The sequence below is a fragment of the Pelodiscus sinensis genome, chromosome 1 (genome assembly GCF_049634645.1).
Source record: "Pelodiscus sinensis isolate JC-2024 chromosome 1, ASM4963464v1, whole genome shotgun sequence".
Lineage (NCBI taxonomy): Eukaryota > Metazoa > Chordata > Testudines > Trionychidae > Pelodiscus > Pelodiscus sinensis.
The window spans coordinates 228699581-228721227 of NC_134711.1; the positions used below are offsets into that span (position 1 = coordinate 228699581).

Genomic DNA, 21647 nt, shown 5'->3' on the forward strand with positions numbered 1-21647 from the left:
TATTTCATTAATCTGAGAGTATACTTTGCAGTAAAATCTGTTCAGGTAACATTCAAACAATATGCACGGATGATGTTTTCCTAGGTTTCATAAGCTCATGCTGATCTGAGTTCAGGGGACTGTGCCAACTGCCACCTTGTTTGTTTCCTTGCTACAATGGCAGCCTCCCACCACAGGAGAGTGTCATGTACGGCACATGAAGTGGGGTTGCTGCAGCTTTCCTTGCTTCGTGTGGAATTGACATCAAGAGATTTTGGACTGTGCTTCTCACTTGGTGGTGGTGGTTTCTGCATGCAGAAAGGCAAGGGGGCTCTCAGGCACAGAGGAGGAGGGCAGAACAGTTACCCTTCACTGGGATTATATGACCAGGAAGGGGATGTACAGTATAACCCTCTCACTGCTTTACCTTTCCAAGATCTTATTCAGATGCTGGGGGGGCGGAGGGGTGGAAGGGGGGGGAGGAGGGGAAGAGGAGGAGGGAGGGGGGAAGTGAGGGAGGCCACTGGAGAAAAGAAGCAGGGGACTGATTATCTCTACCCCTCTCTCCTGCCCATATAAAGAAGGTAGGAGATAACGCCCCTGGAAGTTGCAAGTGGGGAATGGGATCAGGCCTGGGTTTTTCCCCAGAATACTCTAAGAGGGTTAGAAGGCCAGTGAGTCTCCAAGGAAGCACCAGGAATTTCAGTCACATCCAATACTAGCCAGGGAAAAACACAACTGATGATCAGAGAAGTCTGGGACAAGTAGAAGTGCTACTGGGCAAGTGAAAGCACTAGGTTTCCTGACTGCCAGGCAGTAGTGAATATATGGAGATATACCTATCTCATAGAGCTGGAAGGTCATTGACTCCAGGCCCCTGCCCTCACAGCAGGGCCAAGTACCATCCCTGACAGATTTGCCCCCCCCCCCAAGGATTGAACTCACAACTGTGGGTTTAGCAGGCCAATGCTCAAACCACTGAGCTGTCCCTCCCTCCTGGAAGTGGCTGAGTGAGAGTGAAGTGAAACAAACTGAGCTGCCCTTCAATAAGTGATAGAAAGAGCTAAAGGACTGAGCTGATTAACTGTATGACATCTTGAGCTCATTAACTGTACGCTGCAAATAATGCCTTGGAAGCAGGGCCTGAGACAAAGCTCCAGTTTGCATGTGTTCAATGCAGGGAGGGACAATCAGAGGACTGTGGGAATGGGAACCATGGAAAAGACTGTTTGCGTCAGAACTTTTTGGTTATAATCGGGAAGTTTTAAGAGTTTTTTTGCCATAAAAGCAAATACTTTCATTTTCTAGGCAAGCCAGAACAGCCATGGGGCAGTTTTCAGAGCACTACAAACTCCTTCTACTGGTCATCACCAGCAACAGAACCCAAGTTCTCAAGCACCAAAAAAACAGTTCTCAATTAACTGAACTAAACTCCATTAGCATGCGCTAGTTGTAGGCTCTTATCCTCAATGTGACCCATGCAACAGAAAGGAATATGACACAATTTAGCCAATATGTTACACAAAATCAGCTGCCCTAGCTACTGCTGCAAGACACGAGTATAATTCAAAGAGAGAAAATAAAAGCTATAATTAAAAAAGAGAAAATAAAAGCATAGGCAACAGCTAGAAAGTTCATAGGTAGATACATTTTTGCCAGAAAGATAAATAGCACTGTAATTTGGTTCCCAAGCCAGCATAGATTTTATTGTAAAATAAACTACAATTTGGTTATGTGCTGCTGCAAAACACAACTTAAACACAAAATAGAACTCCAATTTATTTTAGGAGAGAGGACTTACAGCCCTTGACAATTACCAGGTAGTTTAATTTCTTAAATCAACTCTTGCCTTTACAAACCTCTATGGCTATGTCTACACTGCAGCCTTTGTCGGCAGAGACAATACAAAAGAAGTGCTCATTAGCATTTATCGCGCTCTCATTTGCATAGTCTCTTCCTATCCATTTTGCAGAAGGGGTTTTTGCACAAAAAACGCAGTGTAGATGGAGCCATTTTACACACACACACACACACACACACACACACACACAACACTACCCTTTTGCCCTGACTATACTGTGGATTTTTTTGCGCAAAAACCTCTTTCACAAAATGGATCGGAAGAGACCATGCAAATGAGAGTGCGAGAAATGCTAATGAGCACTTAATTTGCCTTGTGTCTGCCGACAAAGGCTGCAGTGTAGATGTAGCTTATAAGAAAAAGTTATATACACACACTCTTTGGGTGATTTAAAAATATTTGAAAAAATATCAGCCTGCTTCTGTTTGGATTTTTGCTTTAGAAAAACCAGTAAACATTGAAGCAGCAGAGATTAATGCTGAAGATGTGGGCTAAGTCTTGAGTAAACAAGAAGTACATGAGCACAAGAGAATGCTAAGGAATATGAGGAACTTAAAACTGCATATACTTGAAAAAGTGGGAGCTCTTAAGGTGGAATCAGAATGAAACATCAGCAAAATATCTTATATGCTTCATTTAAATAGTTCTCCAATATAACTAAGTCTGGTATTCATATACTTTCTGTATGAATATTGTTTTCTTACCAGTCTTCTCAAATGGAAATTTTTTCACTCCCCAGATGGAAGTTTTCAGAATAAACAGAAAGTTGAATTTGGCCAGAATAAAGAACTACAGGCAGTCCCCGAGTTATGCGGCTCCGACTTACGTCGGATCCGCAGTTACGAACGGGGCCACCTCCCCGGTCTCCAGCAGACCAGCGAGAGGAAGCAAAGCGGTGGAGCACGCGGGCAACGGACAGCCCAGACACGTCTGGGCTGTCCGCTGCCCGTGTGCTCCGCGGCTTTGCTCTGCTTTGCTCCCCATCCCCCTGGTCTGCTGCCCGCGTGCTCCGTGGCTTTGCTCTGCTTTGCTCCCCGTTCCCCTGGTCTGCAGACCAGGGAGAGGGGGAGCAAAGCAGAGCAAAGCCGCGGAGCCCGAGGGCAGCAGGACAGTCACAGAGTGTCTGGGCTGTCCCACTGCCCCCGTGCTCCGCGGCTTTGCTCCGGACGCCTGTGGTATAGCAGCTGGGGCGCTGCCGGTTGGTCCCGTAGCGCCGAGGAGCGGCGGCGCTACTGGACCGACCCAGCAGCACCCCAGCTGCTCTGCCCCAGGCGTCCCCAAGTCAGCCGCTGCTGAAACTGACCAGCGGCTGACTACAGGAAGCCCCTGCCCCGGGCTTCCTGGAATCAGCCGCTGATCAGTTTCAGCAGCAGCTGACTTGGGGATGCCTGGGGTTCTTAAGTTGAATCTATATGTAAGTCAGAACTGGCATCCAGATTCAGCCGCTGTTGAAACTGATCAGTTTCAGCAGCGGCTGAATCTGGACGCCAGTTCCGACTTACATACAGATTCAACTTAAGAACAAACCTACAGTCCCTATCTTGTACGTAAACCGGGGACTGCCTGTATAGTTATTTGCGAAAGTGTGCTTACACAAGGCATCTACTGTACAGGCAGTCCCCAGGTTACATGGATCCGACTTACATCAGATCCCTACTTACAAACGGGGTGAGGCAACCCCGCACTAGCTGCTTCCCCCCAGCAGACCAGGGAGACGCGAAGCTAGCGCTCCCCTCCCCTCCAGCAGACCAGGGAGACGTGGAGCGGCTTTTCTCAACAGACACCTCAGCTTGAGAATAAAGGACTGAGGGAAGTGAGGTGTGGGAGAAGAAAACTGAGCTCTGGAGAAATGTTTGGCTAGAGTTTCCCCTACAATATGTACCAGTTCCGACTTACATACAAATTCAACTTAAGAACAAACCTACAGTCCCTTTCTTGTACGTAACCCGGGGACTGCCTGTATACTGTTTGAGCATTGGCCTGCTAAACTCAGAGTTGAGAGTTTAATCCTTGAGGGGGCCATTTAGGGATATAGGGCAGGGGATCCCAAACTTTTCGTCACGGGGACCAGTAAATCCATTCACAAGCTTATGGAGGACCGATAACATTCATTTGAATATTTGCATATTCATTAAGCAAATGATAAATATTTAAATATGTTGTTTCTGGTCCTCCCAAAGCCCCCAGTGCCAGCATTACCAAAGCTTTTGATACAGTCACCCAGGATATTCTTGCCAGCAAGTTAAGGGAATATGGATGGGATAAATGGTCTGTAAGATGGATAGAAAGCTGGCTAGATCAGGGTTTCCCAAACTTTTTACTTTAGTAGGAACCTGTTTTTTTTCAGTACTGTCCTTTGCAGCCCAAAAATATAAATGCATATACAAAAAAAAAAGAATGAAAAATGAATACATTTTCAATGTTTCACCCGGCTGCATCCTCCATTCAGCCTGGGCCAGGGCTTGGGGGACCCGGTGCCGCATGAGCACTTCACGAGGTGGGAGCAGGAGCAGATTGGGGGTAGGGTATCTGGCTAGGAGGGAGGATGCAAGGAAGGGTACCACTGCCCCCAACCCTGCTTCTGCCGCCTGTCCCCCCACATCTCCGCGGGACAGCCCCGCCGCCCACCCACCCGCCTGCCTGGATCTCCACGGGACAGCCCCACTGCCCCCAGCCCTGCTTTCGCCGCCTGCCTGCCCGGATCTCTGCAGGACAGCACCCACCACTCCCAGACCTGCTTTCGCTGGCTGCCCGCCCGCCTGCCCAAATCTCCGCAGGACAGCCCCACTGCCCCAACCCTGCTTCCCGGCAGTCAGTTCCCTCCTCCCCCACCTCCTCCCAGCCCGCACCCCTCTGCTCCCCTCCCGACAGCCATGCTGAGGCCCAGTATTTTTTTTCCCAGCCATGGCCCATAGTTTGGGAAATGCTGATCTAGGGCAAATCTGTCAGGGATGGTACTTGGTCCTGCCATGAGGGCAGGGGACTGGACTAGATGATCTCTCAAGGTCCCTTCCAGTTCTATGAGATAGGTATATCTCCATAAAAAAAAAAAGTATCGTTGTGGGTATTAAGTTGTTTTCCATGTAAAACAATGGGGAAAGATTACATAAGGTAAGAAACAAAATACAGGACTATGTAGCACTTTAAAGACTAACAAGACGGTTTATTAGATGATGAGCTTTCGAGGGCCAGACCCACTTCCTCAGATCAAATAGTGGAAGAAAATAGTCACAACCATATATACCAAAGGATACAATTAAAAAAATGAACACATATGAAAAGGACAAATCACATTTCAGAACAGAAGGGAGATGCGGGGGGGGGAGGGAAGGAAGGTGAATGTCTGTGAGTTAATGATATTAGAGGTGGGGAAGGATAGATGTCTGTGAGTTAATAGTATTAGAGGTGATAATTGGGGAAGCTATCTTTGTAATGGGTAAGATAGCTGGAGTCTTTGTTCAGCCCCCCCGCGGAGAGTGTCGAATTTTAGCGTGAATGCCAGTTCAGAGGATTCCCTTTCAAGTGCAGATTTGAATGTCTTCTGAAGTAGGATGCAGGTGAGTAGGTCATTGAGACAGTGTGCTTTCTGGTTGAAATGGCAAGCAACTGTTTTTTCTTTGTGATCCTGTCTAATGTCTGTTTTGTGGGCATTGATTCTTTGGCGAAGTGTCTGAGACGTTTGTCCAATGTACATAGCAGACGGACACTTTCGGCACATGATAGCATAGATTATATTTCTGGAGGCGCAGGAATATGTATTCTTGATTTTATAACTCACTTGGGGTATGTCTACACTACCCCGCTAGTTCGAACTAGCGGGGTAATGTATGCATACCACACTTGCTAATGAAGCCCGGGATTTGAATTTCCCGGGCTTCATTAGCATAAGCGGGGAGCCGCCATTTTTAAATCCCCGCTGCTTCGAACCCCGTGTAGCGCGGCTACACGGGGCTCGAACTAGGTAGTTCGGACTAGGGTGCCTATTCCGAACTACCGGTACTCCTCGTTTCACGAGGAGTACCGGTAGTTCGGAATAGGCACCCTAGTCCGAACTACCTAGTTCGAGCCCCGTGTAGCCGCGCTACACGGGGTTCGAAGCAGCGGGGATTTAAAAATGGCGGCTCCCCGCTTATGCTAATGAAGCCCGGGAAATTCAAATCCCGGGCTTCATTAGCAAGTGCGGTATGCATACATTACCCTCCTAGTTCGAACTAGGAGGGTAGTGTAGACATACCCAGGGTTAGGTAAGAAAGTTCGCTAGGGATTGCAAGAGTCCTTTGAATGAATACCCACAGTTTAAGGTGTGAAATCAAAGACATATCTGAAAATTGTGTGGTAATTCTCTAGTTAGAAAGTTTATTCCTCTTTATTTTTTGAAATACTGCAGATTAGAGTGTTTTTTCAAGAGGGGGAGTGATTTTTTAGAGCATCTGTGTGGATTATATTATTTTCCTAGAGCAGTGTTTCTCAACCTTTTTTTTTTTTTTTATAAAGTACTCCCTTTAAAAAAAAATTATAAGTATCCCTAGTACCTACAGTTTTCAGACACACAAATTTTTTTTCTATTGTTGCAACACATTTGTTTAGACAACTTAATCGTAGCCTGACCAGCAATAACATTTTTGGGTGTAAAAAGTACAAAATTAATAAAATGCTGTAAAACTTAAAACAAAATTCAGTTTTCCCCAAATTTCAGTTGTGTTGACGTACCCCACAAAATTCTTTCAAGTACCCCCAAGGGTACTCGTACCACTGGTTGAGAAACACTGGCCTAGAGCACTAATTTGCTTAAGGGCCAGGCAGATAAATAGTTCAGTGAAAAGCCCAGAGAAAAAAATTAACAGTCCTACACATAGGTTTTCTAGACCTTTAACCATTTTTGTTGCTCTTCTCTGGGCCTTCTCCAATTTCTCAATATCTTTCCTGATTTGTGGAACCTCTGGACACACTATTCCACTTAAGACCTAATCAGCTCAGAGCAGAGTGGGAAAATCATTTCTTATGTCTTGCTTAGAACAACCCTGTTCACACATTCCAGAATCATGTTTGCTTTTTTTTTAAACAGTTGTCACACTGTTGACTCATATTTCTCTTGTGGCCACTATGACCCCTAGGATCCCTTTCTGCAGTACTACTTCTTAGACAGTCACTTCCCATTCTGTATGTGTGAAACGGATTGTTCCTTCCTAAGCAAAGTACTTTGCATTTGTCCTTATTAAATTTCATCCTATTTACCTCAGACCATTTCTGCAGTTTGTCTAAATCATCTTGAATTATAATCCTATCCTCCAAAGCACTTGCAAATCGCATTGTGGTATCATCCACAAACTTTATAAATGTACAAAACACACACAGAGGAGGAGGAAGCAGAATTCAATCATAGAATCACAGAACACTAGAACAGGAAGGAACCTCGAGAAGTCAACCACTGCCCTCTGGGTAGGACCAAGCACTGTTTAGATCAGGCAAGTAAAACTCGAATCCTACTGAGGGCCGCACAAACGAAAACTGATAGCTTTCAGGGCCACCTACGGTTCCCAGATGGTTTGTCAAGCAAAAACAAAAAAACAAAATCAAATCAAATCAAAATCAAATCATTTTAGGTGCCAGGCAGAAGGTACCAATACCAGACACCGGGCAACCCAAGCCAAGACAAATGTACTTTGTCGGAAAGTCGTAGTTATTTATGATTATAGATTATGTTTTAGGTATATTTTATAATATTAAAATAATTTGATGTGTAAAATTGTAATTTTACATAATTTTTAATTTAAATATAAATGTAAGGTACTTTTAAATTTTGTATATGATACATAACTTGTTTGTTGAAATAAAAACAAGTATAGACAATGGTTAATCAAATAGAACAGGCTTCTGAAAATTTCAGATACTTTGTAAGTTTGAGATTTTGCATAAAGATATAATTATTCATGCTATGACATTTATTGGTATAAAAATTGACATTTATTGATATAAAATTAATATACATTTTGTGATTTTATTTGGGAATACATAAATAAAAACAAAATATTAACAAAATAACCCTTTCCTCTCCCCCAGAGCCAGGCACTCTCATACCCCTGTTCTAACCCAATCCCCCTCCATTCGCCCAGAGCCAGGCCTGCCCCAACTTACTGCCTTTCCCCCTCCCCCAGAGCCAGGCACTCCCAGCCCCCTAACCTAATGCCTCTCTCTCCCCCCCCCCCCCACAGCCAACTACCTCCCCCCCAATCTAATGACTCTCCCCAACCCAATACCTGGGTCCCGGAGTCAATGTTGACGGGTGAGGTGCTGGGGCAGCGAAAGCACAGTGGCCAGCTGTGAGTGCCTGCTGGAGAGCACAGCGCAGAGCACCCAGCCACCCAAGAGTGCGTGTGCAGAGCAGCCCGGCTGGCTGTGAGCAGGCACTCGGCCACATGCTCCAAGTGGCCAGTGGGCTGCACTTCATTCTTCTTTAAAAATGTTCTGGTGGGTCACAAAAAATTTTGATCAGGCCGCATGCAGCCCTCCATACACCAGTCTGACATTCTCGGTCTAGATCATCCCTGATAGATGTCTGTCTAACCTGCTCTTGAATATCTCCAGAGATGGAGATTCCACAACCTCTCTAGGCAACTTATTCCAGTGTTTAGCCACCCTTACAATTAGGAACTTTTTCCTAATGTCCAACCTAAACCTCCCTTGCTGCAGTTTAAGCCCATTGCTTCTTGTCCTAAGAAACAATGGGGGAGAAAGTACTTGCATGCTTTTCTTACTGCCCAGAGTTCTAAAATGTTGATGTGCAGGCTTGACTCTGAAGGAGCCCATCTTCCCTGTGTGCTGTGACCGTTGGTGTGTGTACCCCAGCCAACTAACTTTCCTCTGAAGCAAGGAGAGCATGAGGCACATATGGTGAATTTTGACCTGGTCTCCCCTTAGAAGGGTTACCCATTGCTAAAACCTGATATCAAACATACATTGATCTTTGTATTTGGTGTTCTGCTACTCAGCTGCACTGTTTGCTGTCACCAGCAACAGGTTAGTTTACAAGAGTGGAGACTAGACCTGGGTGTGCATTGTAAGTGGAATTTTTAACCAGAAATTGCCAGTCCCATTAGCATTATTTTTGTGTGGTATAATCAATTTTGAACAGTTAAGGACTGTCAATACTGCTATACACAAGCTCTCAAGATTGCACTGAACTCTGAGATTGTGTAAGAAGCCTTTACAGACACACAATTTGAGATCCCCTAACAGCACAATAGCCACAAACTGCACTTTACGATCCAGCCTCTGATCACTGTGAAACATTTTATGCTTTTATCATAATATACCTGCTTACAGTAAACATATAGCGATCCCCCCCCCCCACACACAGCCACCATAGCCAAATCACATGCATCTTTGGCAAATGAGATACTCATATTCCAAATATCACAAACCCATAACATTTTATTTTATGTTATTTCCAGATGGAAGGGGATTAAACAACCTTGTAAAGAAGATAAATTATTTATATGGTTGATTGGTTGGCGTGTTTGATTTTTTCTAAGAGAGATACCCATTTTTATGAAAAGTAATCTACAAACTGAAAGAACTAATTTAGAAACCTGACTAAATTTGGGGCATGATTCAATTCCCATGATAGCAGGCCTTCTTAAATGTTATATGAATCACAAAATTAGCACTGTAGCTAAACAGTTTCAGTTACAGACTCCTATTTTCATATCTACATAACTTTCCAAAACATTCACCTTTCATTCTGAAATTTTCCATCTTTGGTGTCTGTCAAAAGGTGACTTTGTTTTTGGAAAGTGTGAGCAAAATTCCTTCTGGGGATTTTGAGTTTTGTAAGGGAAAGTACAAGAATGAGAATCATTTTTCCAACTTAAAAATAAGTGCCATGCTTTCTCAACCAAGACAACTGAAAACAACTACAGTTTGTAAATGCCACTTAATGAAGTTCACATCTGTGACCAAATATAAAACAAAGATGGATTTGATAACAGTAAGATCAGTGATAAGGCCATTGCTGAGAAGGCTCAGTTGGCATCTGCTAAGCTTTTTTTTTTTTTAAGAAGAGGCAAATGAAGTCCTCGCCATTCCATATCACAATTAGAGATATTAAAATGTGTTTATTTAGGTAAATGTGTAACTACTGAAAATGGGCACGGGCTCATCAGTTAACCATGTACACATTTACATCTTCACATCTCTACTCACCAGAAACACCCACATGCGCACATGCACATTAAAAAGTCATGAACTACACCCTAAAAAATCACGAGTCTGGCTCAAAACTCAGTAAAGAGCCCTAATCTCAGTAAAGAGCCCTTGTTTTTTTTATCTGACTCCTGATTTGAACGTCTGCCACATAGTCCCAGTTGTGGGCCTGAGAGAGAAAGAGACACAATGAGAGTGCTGTTAACGCTCACATATTTATAGTTAATGAGGTGTTGGCCCATGCAGCAAGAGTTCTCACCACAGCCATGTTTTTCAGCCTTTTAGGGCTCAGAAACTATTGGCAAACCTTGATGGCCTGTTGCAATAGAGAGATTTACCTGGACATGTCCCCAGACTTTATTCCCCCATAAGGCGTCTAGTGAAAGTGACTATTTCACAGGCTCCCCACAGATGTTGCTGCAAAGGGGGGCTTCCCCAGCTGTTAACTAGAGAGAGGAAAGGAGGGGCAGAGAACCAAGATAATCTCCAAAACACACAGCCCTCCTGATGACTCATGGTGGAACAGGGGGCAAAAGATGAGCGAGATCTGGGAGCAAATCTGGGGATGTAGTGAGAAAGGAATTGGGATTCTGGGAGAGGTGAGTCAGGAACCTGGGGAAGGATATGGGGTAGAAGGTTGGTGAGGTGACAACTCCCCAGAAGACACACAGCTCTCCCCCCCAGCCCATGGGAGGCAGAGAGTGGGAGAATTTAGAAACATAGGGTAAATGGGGAGAGGGCTGGAGGAAGGAGCTGGGAGGAAGCAGGGGGAAGATGGGTGGTATGACAGAGAGTGAGTCACGGGGCTGATAAGAAGGTACATGGGTAGGTGGGGAGTGTCCAGACAAGGGAGCATAATGGGGGTTTGGAAGACTGGGTGTTGGCTGGCTGCAGAGAATGGAACAGTGCATGGGGGAGGGGGAGCACTGGAGAAAGTGGAACCAATTGCTCCCTCTCAGTTCCTGTTCTGTGGAGCTGGCTGGCTCAGCTCCTTGCTCTGGACACTGCAGCCTTTGGGAACAGCTACGCTACATCTGTGAGAAAAGTTTTGAGATCTGGTACTTGAGGTTGCAGTCCATTCGCTCAGATTTCACCAGCCTACCCCCAATCCTCGTAATCATGACAGAAAGGCCAGATCTGAGCGGTGATCCCTCCAGCCAGGTCACACAATCAAAACGAACCCCTTCCAGGGTAACCAAAGTCCAACAAAACTATCTATCTGCTCTCACCAGCATCTTAAGCCCAGGCTCTGGGCCCTTAAAATACAGGCACCTCTCACTGAGGCTGTCAAAGGATGCTTGTTACCGTCTTGGGGTTTATACCATTTTACCAGCGGTCTATGGTGGAAGCCAAACCAAACCAATGCTCTGTGTTCCAAACCAAGGACACTATATAACAGCAACCACATACCACTACCTACAGTTCATTGCTGCTATTTCCCTAGGTCTTTTCCAGCTTGGTCGCTTTATCTTCGCCCATTATCACAGGGTTAAAGTTCTCAGGTCCTCTTTCCCAGCTTTAGTCAATGTAAGTTCCTCTGGCTAGAGAGAAGCCTTCTGCCTTGCCCCTCTGGTCCCAGACAGGAACTGACCTAAGGTCCCACAGCTTCTTTTATCTGAGCCTGCTGGACTCTGATTGGCTGCTTCCATGACATCTTCCTAGGCATGCCTGAAAGACCCACCTTAGCCACTCCTTTCTACACTGCACTCATAGCTTGAAATAAGCTATGCAATTTCAGCTATGCAAACTGTGTAGCTCATTGCAAGTCAATTTCAAAATAGGTTATTTATTGCTCATGGAATGAGGTTTACAAGGATGCTGGAATAGCGAGCCTGTTATATTTCGAAATAATGGACATGCTGTTAAGACGCGGGATAGCTATTTCAGGATACCTCTGGTATCCCAAAATAGCTCCACAGTATAGATATAGAGTGCAGTAGGAGCATGGGGCCTCCAGGAGGGGCCACAAAGACCTGGTACAACCTCTCACAATTACACAAGCACTTCGTTATATTTGTTTCTTTGAAAAGCTGTGTGGCAAAGAGAGGTGGTTATTGCATACTAAAGATGCGGATTCTAACACCCGCTTTACCTGAAGCGACCTTGTGCAAAAATTTTATCTGCGTCAGTTAACTTTGAGGTATGAAACACCTAGCAAGGGGCATAAAAGACAATAAGAAACAGTTCTTTAAATACATTAGGAGCAAGAGAAAGAAGGAAAGTGAAGGTCCTCTACTTAGCAAGTAAGAAAAGGTACTAACTGATGACATCAAGAAGAGTCGACTGCTGCATTTAATGCCTATTTTTCTTCAGTTGTCACTAAAAAGATTAATGGTGACTAGATGCTTAATACAATTAATGTTAACAACAAGGGGAAAGAAATGAAAGCCAAAATGGGGAAGGTTAAAGAATACGTGGAGAAGTTAGATGTATCCAGGTTGGCTGGGCTAGATGAAATTCATCCTAGGGTTCTTACGGAACTAGCTGAAGTAATCTTGGAAGCATTAGCAATTATCTTTGAGAACTCCTAGAGGACCATGGAAGTCCCAAAAGATTGGAGTAGGGAAAATATAGTACCTATCTTTAAAAAGAGAAGGAAAAAAAGGGCATGAAGACTTCTAAACCAATCAGTCTAACTTCGATACCTGGAAAAATACTAAAGCAAGATATTAAACAATCAACTTGTAATCACTTGCAGGATAATAGGGCTACAAGGAATACCCAGCATGGATTTGTGAAGAACAAATCAAGTCAAACTAACCTAATTTCCTTCTTTGACATAGTTACTGCCCTAGTGGCCAAGGGCAAAAGGAATGAACAGGACATATCTTGAATTTAATAAACTTTAACAGTTGCACATGACGTTCTCGTAACCAAATGAGGGAAATGGCATCTAGATTAAATTGCTTGGGAGGGGGAGGATGTATTACAAAAGTAGTTATCATTGATTTTCTGTCAAATTGCAAGGCTGAGGGATGTATCTAGTGTGATTTCACAGGGTCAGTTCTAGGATTGGTACTCCAGGTTGGACCTCCAAAAACCAGGACTCTCTTGTCTGGCAACCTCTGTGGTCTGGCGGGGCCACAGATTTTCCTGGACCAAGGAGGGAGTCCTGGCTGGGAGCCCCAGTGGTAAGAGGGCTGGTGTCTCGGACCTGCTCAGGCTGAGGCTGAAGCCCCAGTAGTGGGGCAGGGGATGTGGCAGCCCCAGAAGCAGGGCCAGAGCCAGGGATGCGGCAGCTGCAGCAGCCCCAGTAGCGGGGCTAGGGCTAGGAATGTGGTAGCCCCAGTAGTGGAGCCAGGGCCAGGAACATGGCAGCCACAGCAGCCCCAGTAGCGGGGCCAGGGACACAGCAGCATGGCAGCCTGGCGGGGGAGAAGCTAGGGCCAGCAGCCGGGAAGAAAGGCGGGTTGGGGGGCCGGTAGCAGGGGACTTCCCCTAGTCCAGCAAATTCCCTCGTTTGGGCCTGGTCAGGTCCCGAGGGTGCCAGACCAGAGAGGTCCAACCTGTTTTTAATATTTTCACTAATGACTTGGATAATGGCACGAAGAGTATGTTTACAAAACTTGCAGAGGATACCACACTGGGAGGGACTGCATGCACTTCAGAGAACAAAAAAGGAACTGAAAACAATCTTGACAAATTAGAGAATTCTTTTAAGCTGGCTCCCCGCACGTACTGGCTCCCATTGAGCTGGTTGCATCCCCTTCCCTCCTACATTGCTGCCTCTGTATTAGAGGCAGCAGCAAGGGGTGGAGGCAGCTGGCTCCCTGTGTGCGCTGTTTCCCATGGAGCTGCCTCCTCCTCACATGTAAACGTCTAACCACCGAAAATGTCTGCAGTTACGCGTTTATAAATATAAGTGCATTTTACATCCCTAACAAAAATAGCAAAACAGAATCAGAAAATCTGATGTATGTGGACAGGTTTAAAAACTGGTCACGTTCAATCTTGAGAAAAGAAGAGTAACCTCATAACAGTTTTGAAATATGTTTAGGGATGATTGTGCTGTCTACTGAAGGTCAGACAAAAACTAATGGGTTTGGTCTGTAGCAAGGGAAATTTAGGTTGAATGTCTGGAGGACTTTCTAATGACATGGATAGTTAGTTCTGGAATAGGGGAGGTTGTGGAATCCTTATCAAGGGAGGTTTTCAAGAAAAAAATTGGACAAACACCTGTCAGGGACAGTCTGGGTTTACTTGGTACTGCTTCATTGCAGGGGACTGGATTTGATGACCATGAAGGATCTAGGGTTGCCAGGTGTCCGGTACTAAACCGGACAGCCCGGTATTTGCACCTTCTGTCTGGTAAAAAATAATTCAGAAGTAGGAATAAGAGATCCTCCGGAAAAGGGCTTTTTTCCGGAGGATCGGGGCCAGTGTAGACGCTCTTTTCCGGCTTTTCTAAAAGCCGGAAAAAAGCGGCGGACATTTTTATTTAAATGCCGCGGGGGATATTTAAATCCCCCGCGGATTTCCCTATTACGACCTGTGAAATTAACATGCCCCTTTCGGAAAAGGGGCCAGTGTAGATGTAGCCTGGGTGTATAGTCAGTTTGCTAGGTTTGTGAGAGTGAGTCTTTCATCCAAGAACATGAATGTGATTTAAATGGGAAAAATCCACAAAAATTAGGAAAAGGACTGAGTAGCAGCAGTAGTAATTTTTTTAGTGAATACAATAGATTTTAAGATGATGACACAAAGCAACACAAAACATACAATTAAATTATAATTCTGATTTCATTAATATGAATGAATTTATATGTTTAAAAAATTCAATATATTTTATTTTTGAAGACAACATAACTTAGAAATGTCAAGCTGCTCTACAGGACGCTTGATTGGTAGGTACAAAAAAGTGAAATACCTGCCAGTTCTGGTTTTGACTCTCAAAGATTCACTGTGTGAAGCAGCTCTCTAGCTTCTCACAGAGATGCACTACCACAATGCAAACCTATCCTCAAAAAACTCCAGTGGATTCCTATCAATTTCAAGACCCTATCAAAACTGCTTTCCTTTTTTGTAAGACCCACTATAGATTTGCTCCTACTAGAATCTGTGGTATTCGGATATGATGATGACCTACATAGACTAGATCAGAACATGTTAGGGAATTCGTTTCCAACTCTCCTATTTCCTCTTCATCATTTAGCCCTTTCAGATTTCCAGTGGCTATTTCTTCTCTATACTCCTGTGTGCTCTCCAAAGCAGCTATACAGACACACTGTAGTTCTGCTCATGCTGTGTGGCTGGTTGGGCCAGCCTCATACCTGGGAGGAGAAGAGGGTCAAGCAGATTTGTACTTGGGTGGCTAGAGGCCATTCTGCTATTTTTAGCACACTGGCTTGAACAGAGCTAGTGAGAGTCACTCTATCCTTTCTGGAAAGCATGCTCCCAAGTGCTGTGTAAATATCTCCTTAAGAATGCTTTCTCTTCAGCAACACCTTAGGAAACAATCCTAGGCATTCACACCCCATTTACTCTCCCTCTACTTTCAGGAATCAGAAACTCTTTTCTCCCTTTCTCTCTCTTTTTTTTTTTTTTTTTTTTTTTTTTTTTTTTTAATAAAACTGAAAGAAGAGTGACAGTTTTATTTAACTTTCAACTATTATTTAACCCCAACAAAGCATTTGGGGATGAAATGTATGGAAGGCACCACGGAAAACAAATCTGAATTGTAATGCTCATAGCTCAGAAATAAATAGCTTTTCTTCATGAATGTTGGTAAATGCCAGACTATATTGTGTAGATTTCACAGTTGATTTCATAAAAGAAACCCCAGGATGGAAAATAAATTGTACAATACTGTGAGTTACTGTGAGGATGGATGGCAATTCAGAGATGAAATGTCAAGTTTCAAGCTACTGCAAATCATTACACATACCAGAAACATTTACAAAAAACCAATGTAACAGCACCTCAGAATTACTTTTCTATGGTTATATACCTGTTTTAGATTTATTGGCTACGATCTCACTCTTAATCTAGCATTAATCATTTTCATAAGATAGAGGCAACAAAGGGGGGACGAGTATGTCAAAGTGGCAGCGCTGCATAGCAGTGAGACACTGCCACTTTAAAACCCCAAGGTTGCTGTGTGGCTGCTGCCCCTTTAAAACGCTGCCTCCACGTATTTCAAAGGGGCAGCAGTGGAGCCCGGCATCAGCTGGGGACTCCCCATCCGATCCTGGGCTCTGCGCAGCATTCCCCCAAAACCCAGGGTCAGCTGGGGAGTCCCCAGCTGAACCTGGACTCCAAGGCACCTGCCCCTTTAAAATGCTGCCTCTGGACTCCCCAGCTGATCCTGGGCTCCCCCCTGCATTTCCCTAGAACCAGCTAGGGAGTCCCCAGCTGACCTCAAGTTCTGGAGAAATGCTGTGCGGAGCCTGGGATTAGCTGGGGACTCCCCAGCAGTCCCTGGGCTCCACATGGCACTTCCCCAAAACCCAGGGCGGTTCCGGGGAAGTGCCGCACAGAATCCATGGTCCCCGGGATCCATGGCTTTGAAATGCACAAGAGCCGCTGTTAGGGACTCTTGTGCATTTCAAAGCAGGCACTGTGTGCAGCCCAGAGTCAACGGGATTTCCTGCTAGTCCCGGACTGTACACGGAGTTCCGCAATCCTCCTTTGAAATGTACAAGAGCCCCACTGGGGGGTTCTTGTACATTTCAAAGTACGAATGTGGAAGTGCCTATCGACTAGTCAATAGGTTACAAAATAATTATTTTCTGCATTCATAATCCAGAAATACGAAGGAGGGAAGAAAGGAAACAGTGGTTCATTTTTAATTCTAAATACTGCTTCCTGAGTAGCCAATGGGTCATGTGTTAGTAGTGGCCTTCTAAAAAACAAACAAAAACAAAATCTTAGCACAGGGTAACTTTACCATGTTATAACAATTTAAATCACTCTGAAAAGCCTGGAACATATTTTTCTATCAGTGTGAAGAATAATTTTTGTAAAGTGAACCAAGGCAAGTGCAAATGTGCACCGCCAGTAGAAACACATGCTACTAGCTGTGGGTGCTCTGCTTATCAGATGGGAAGCATTTAAATCTTTCTGGGGGGGAGGGGCTGCCCAAGCGATTAGCTTGTAGGGAACAATGCTTTGCTCTTGTTTGGGGGCTTTTCAGTAGGAAACCAAACCACAGTAAGAACTTCATTGCAATGGTGTGATGTTCTAAAGAGAGCTGGGTTTGAAATGGTTTTCCCATCCTGCAAATATTCTTGAGATTTAAACATTTTTCCCTATCTTGAAAAAATGATAGTAATAATCTCAAGTATATTACAAACAAAAAAAAATCAGGATGTTTCCTTTTTGATTGTTTCAAAGTGTTTTGATTTGAAACATTTGACAATAGGTTTTTTATTCTAATTTCAACTATTGAAAGAAAAAGTCACTGTGAATAAAAAAAAAGGAAAAAAAAATGATTAAGTAAATGTCAAAACAAGACAGACTATTTAAAACGATTTTTTTCTCCATTTTTTAAAATGGGAAATTCATTGCACCAGACACTATTTTACACAGTTTCGGTTTCAACATCAGCATTTTTCAACACACACAAAAAATCATATTTTCCAATCAGCTTTAGTTCCAAGTAAATAAAGGTACTGTTTTTCCAGAGGCAGCAGTGTAAACTTGGTCCTAGGGAGGAGTTTGCTTGTCTCAGAAGTAGTAAGTACTAGCCATTGCTGGAGAACAAGGTGTTAAAGCAAATGGATCTGTGATCTGACCTGGTAATGTTATGTCTTTCTTGTGTTTACACACATGCCTCTTCCACCGCTTGGACAGTATTTTTTTTATTTCCTTATACAGGAACATCAAACAAAAGCCCACAAGGTGTCTAAAGAATAAAGATGCTATTTTGAGATATTACAAATTGTTTACTGCAACAGCACTAGAGGAGTAATTTTACAATATTTTATGTAGTTTCACTGCTGCTCTTCTCAATAAGTGTGTGGGGTTTTGTTCTTATCTGTTTTCCCCATTCATTAAGGGCTCAACCTTGGAAACTCTGACTCCAAAGTCTAATTTTAGGTATGGTTTTCAAATTAGGGATGTAAAATCCCATTTAATTGGTTAACTGGTTAAACAAAATGTTAACCAATTAAAGCGGGGGGAGGGATAAGAAGAGTGCTCCAGCCAGCTTATTCAACCTGGCTGGAGAAGCCCCTGCCTGTAGGGTTGCCAGATAGTTTCACAAAAAATACTGAACCGTTCACAAAAAAACAGGAAAAAATTCTGTTGAGGAAAAAAAAAAAAAAAAGGACCAGGGCTGAAATGCAGTTGTGGCCCCTTTAATTACGCTCCCTGCTCCCTCCGCCCCCAGCATGTCCCAAGTGGCCTTCCAGGGAAAAACAGATAATAATTTTTTGAATTTTTTTAACGGACGGAAGGTGCAAATATTGGGCTCTCCGGTTCAATACCGGACACCTGGCAAAACCTACCTGCCTGTGCTGTTGCCCCAGGCCTGCTGTGGACAAGGGCTGCTCTGGATAGCAGGAGAAGCTCCTGTCCATAGCAGGCCCTGAGGGCTGGAGCAGTCTTTTGCCCACAGTGGGCAGGGAGCTGCTCCAGTCCCCACAGGTTAACTTTTCACATTCCTACTCTATACTTAAAACTTATATTAGCATAGCTAATTAGCGATGCTGGTGAGGGATGTGGAAAAACCCACAGCCCCAAGCAACATAACTACATGAAACTTTCCAGTGAAGATCTAGCTATGCTGATGAAAGTGTGCTTTTAGCTAACTAACATTGAGGGCAGAGATGCTGCTACACCAGCAGAAAAACTTTATGTATTGGTGCATGCTGTGTTTACCATAAGGGACTATGTCATTAGTAACTATGCCAATACAGGCTCTGTCGGCTAGATATAGCCTCACTTGCATGTATCATTCCACTGACTTCACATGAATTACGCGGGGACAAACATTCTCAATATTGGCAGGGCTGGACCGAGCCATTCCAGCGCCCTGGGCAGACAGTTTAATTGAGTCCCAGGTTGGGGGAGGGCGCATGCACGGCTCCGCCCCTGCCCGGAACATGGGGTAGGGTGTGCGGAGCTGGCGGCGGCAGGACGCACGTGCCTGGCCCGGCCCAGCCTGGCTACCACCGCTGGCGCACAACCTGGGGCCGTCCGTGGCGGGCCGAGCCTGGCCATGCAAGGCTCCGTGGCCGCGGGGGGAAGGGTGCTGCTAGCCGGCGCTGTGGGGGTTAACGCAGCCCCGCCTCAGGCACCCACTGCAGGGTGGCCGCTAAGAGCTGCTGCAGCCCGCGATCCGGGAGCCCCCCATAGGTTGGCACCCCGGGCAGCTGCCCAGCTAGCCCATGCCTTAATCCGACCCTGAATATTGGGTCCCAGAGATGCCTCCAATGAAACAAAGATAACTCATGCCATTCATTTCAACAAGGGAGAGATCAAGAATTTATAGGAAGCATCATACGTGGTGAGAACATAAAACCCACTAACTCCTATTTTATGGAGTTTGCATATCTGATGTCTATATATATTGTTCACATTACTGCATCACCTCACTGTTTCCTAAGAATTTCATGACAAGTACAAAATGGTGCAACGAAACTGGGAAGTGCTCTAGATAATGTGTAATTGGAATAAACAAAAAAATGCTGAAACAAACAAACAAGCTGGTGAGGACTGGCAGCCAGGAGACCTGTAGGGTCCAGGAGCTCAGCTGGGCAGGCTGCAGTTCAGCTGGCAGCTTGGAGCCCTGCTACGGAAGTCCGGCCAGGCCAGTGGCAAGGGAGCTGGTGTGCCAGAATGCTTCAGCAGGGCTGGCTGGGCAGCAGGTGCTGGTGACCATGAGTCCAGTGGGGCTTGCATGGCATGGGGACCGGGAGCCCAGTGAGGCAGCAGAGCTTGTGGCAGGAGGGCGGCTGGGCTGGCAGCAATGGGGCTGGCAGCCCTGCTGTGGCTATGAGCCCAGCTGGGCCAGTGGTGGGGGGAGGGAGCTGGCAGCTGGGCCAGAAGCAGAGCTGGGCTGGGGAGACTGGTGGCAGAGGGGCCAGCAAACTCCCTCATTCGGGACTGGTCAGATACCAACGGCATCAGACTGGGGAGGTCCAACCTGTATCAGTGTTTATTTGAAAATATTAAAACAGGTAAAAGCTGAAACCAAAGGGTGGCAGACAGGTGCGCGGTAGTTCACGTGGGCTACACAGCATCCGGGCACTGACCATGCAATAATCTGGTGCTTTCAGCAGCTGAGATACAGCTCCCCACCTGTCTCACTGCTCCCAGCGCAGATGAAGTGGATGCAGCCACACGGAAAGGCTGGGATCAGTGAGGGTGTCCGCCCAGAATGAGGGTCACTCGTGAGGGTGTCCGCCCAGAATGAGGGTCACTCTCTAGAAGCCGCATCCTTTGCCTCCCTATTCACTAATTTCAACTTTCCAGTCACACAAACCTGAACACCCTTGTCCCGCTTCTACCCCAAGCCCTTGCCTATGGTCCATCCCTTCTCCACTAACTCCACCTTCCCTCCCTCCATAGCTTGTTCTCCCCTGCCCACACTCACTTGCACTAGGCTGGGGAGGAGGTTGGGGTGAGGGCTCTGGCTTGTCGTGTGGGCTCTGAGGCGGGAATGGGGATGAGGTTTGTGGTGCACTAGGGGGCTCTGAGCTGAGGCAGGGGTTTAGGGTGCAGGGAGGCAGGGAGTGAGGGCTCCAGCTAGGACTGCGGGCTTTGGGTCAGGCCAGAAATGATGGATTCAGCGTACAGGAGAGGGCTCCTGGCTCACGCAGGGAGTTGGGGTGTGGTGCGATAAGGGCTCCAGAGGGGGCTGTAGGCTCTGGGGTGAGGCTGGGAATAAGGGGTTTAGGATACAGGAGGGGGCTCAAGACTGGATCAGGGGTTCAGGAGGGTATGGGGGTCCATGGTGTGGGCTCCAGGAGGGAGTCTGAGTGTATGAGAGGAGTCCAAGCTGGGGTACAGGGCTGGAGCAAGGTGTTGGGGTCCTGATGGCACTTACAGTGGCTCCCAGGAAGTGGCCACCAGGTCTCTGCAGCCCCAGGACAGAGGGGTCAGGAAGGCTCCACATGCTGCTCCCGCGCAAACAGGCACCACCCCCACAGTTTCCACAGGTCGCAGTTCTCAGCCGGCTGGGGGTGCGGGCTCTGCAGTGGGGCTGGGATGAGGATGCAGGAGGGGGCTCCAGGTTGGGGCCAAAGGGCATGGAGCGCAAAAGCAAATTCAGAGCAGGCAGGTGGAGTGAGGTGCAGGGTCTAGGCAGAAGTTAGGGTGCAAGAAGGGGCTCAGGGTTGGAGTGGAGCTAGAGTGGTGGAGGGAGCTCCAAGCTGCTCACGCTCACCTGCAGGCACCACTGCCTCACAGTTCCCATTGGCCGCAATTCCCAGCCAATGAGAACTGTGAAGACAGAGCTTTCCCATGCTCATGGTGATGCCGTCAGGTGTGGGGGGAGAAGAAACAGCAGCTTGTAGAGCCACCTGCCCCCTCCCCCACAAGGAAGGGCTGGCCCAGAATACAGGGGCTTTAGGAGCTGCAGCCCCATCCACTTTCCCTGTAAAAAAATTCCCGAGTCTCTAAAAATCCAAAATTTGGGTCAAAAATGGTAAATCCCAAACGT

General features: G+C 45.9%; 1 protein-coding gene across 22 annotated transcripts in view; it reads right to left on the reverse strand.

The window, feature by feature from the left end:
* Positions 1-21647, reverse strand: part of INPP4A (inositol polyphosphate-4-phosphatase type I A) — a 204768-nt gene that overhangs the window by 98268 nt on the left and 84853 nt on the right. The gene's annotated exons all lie outside the window — the stretch shown is intronic.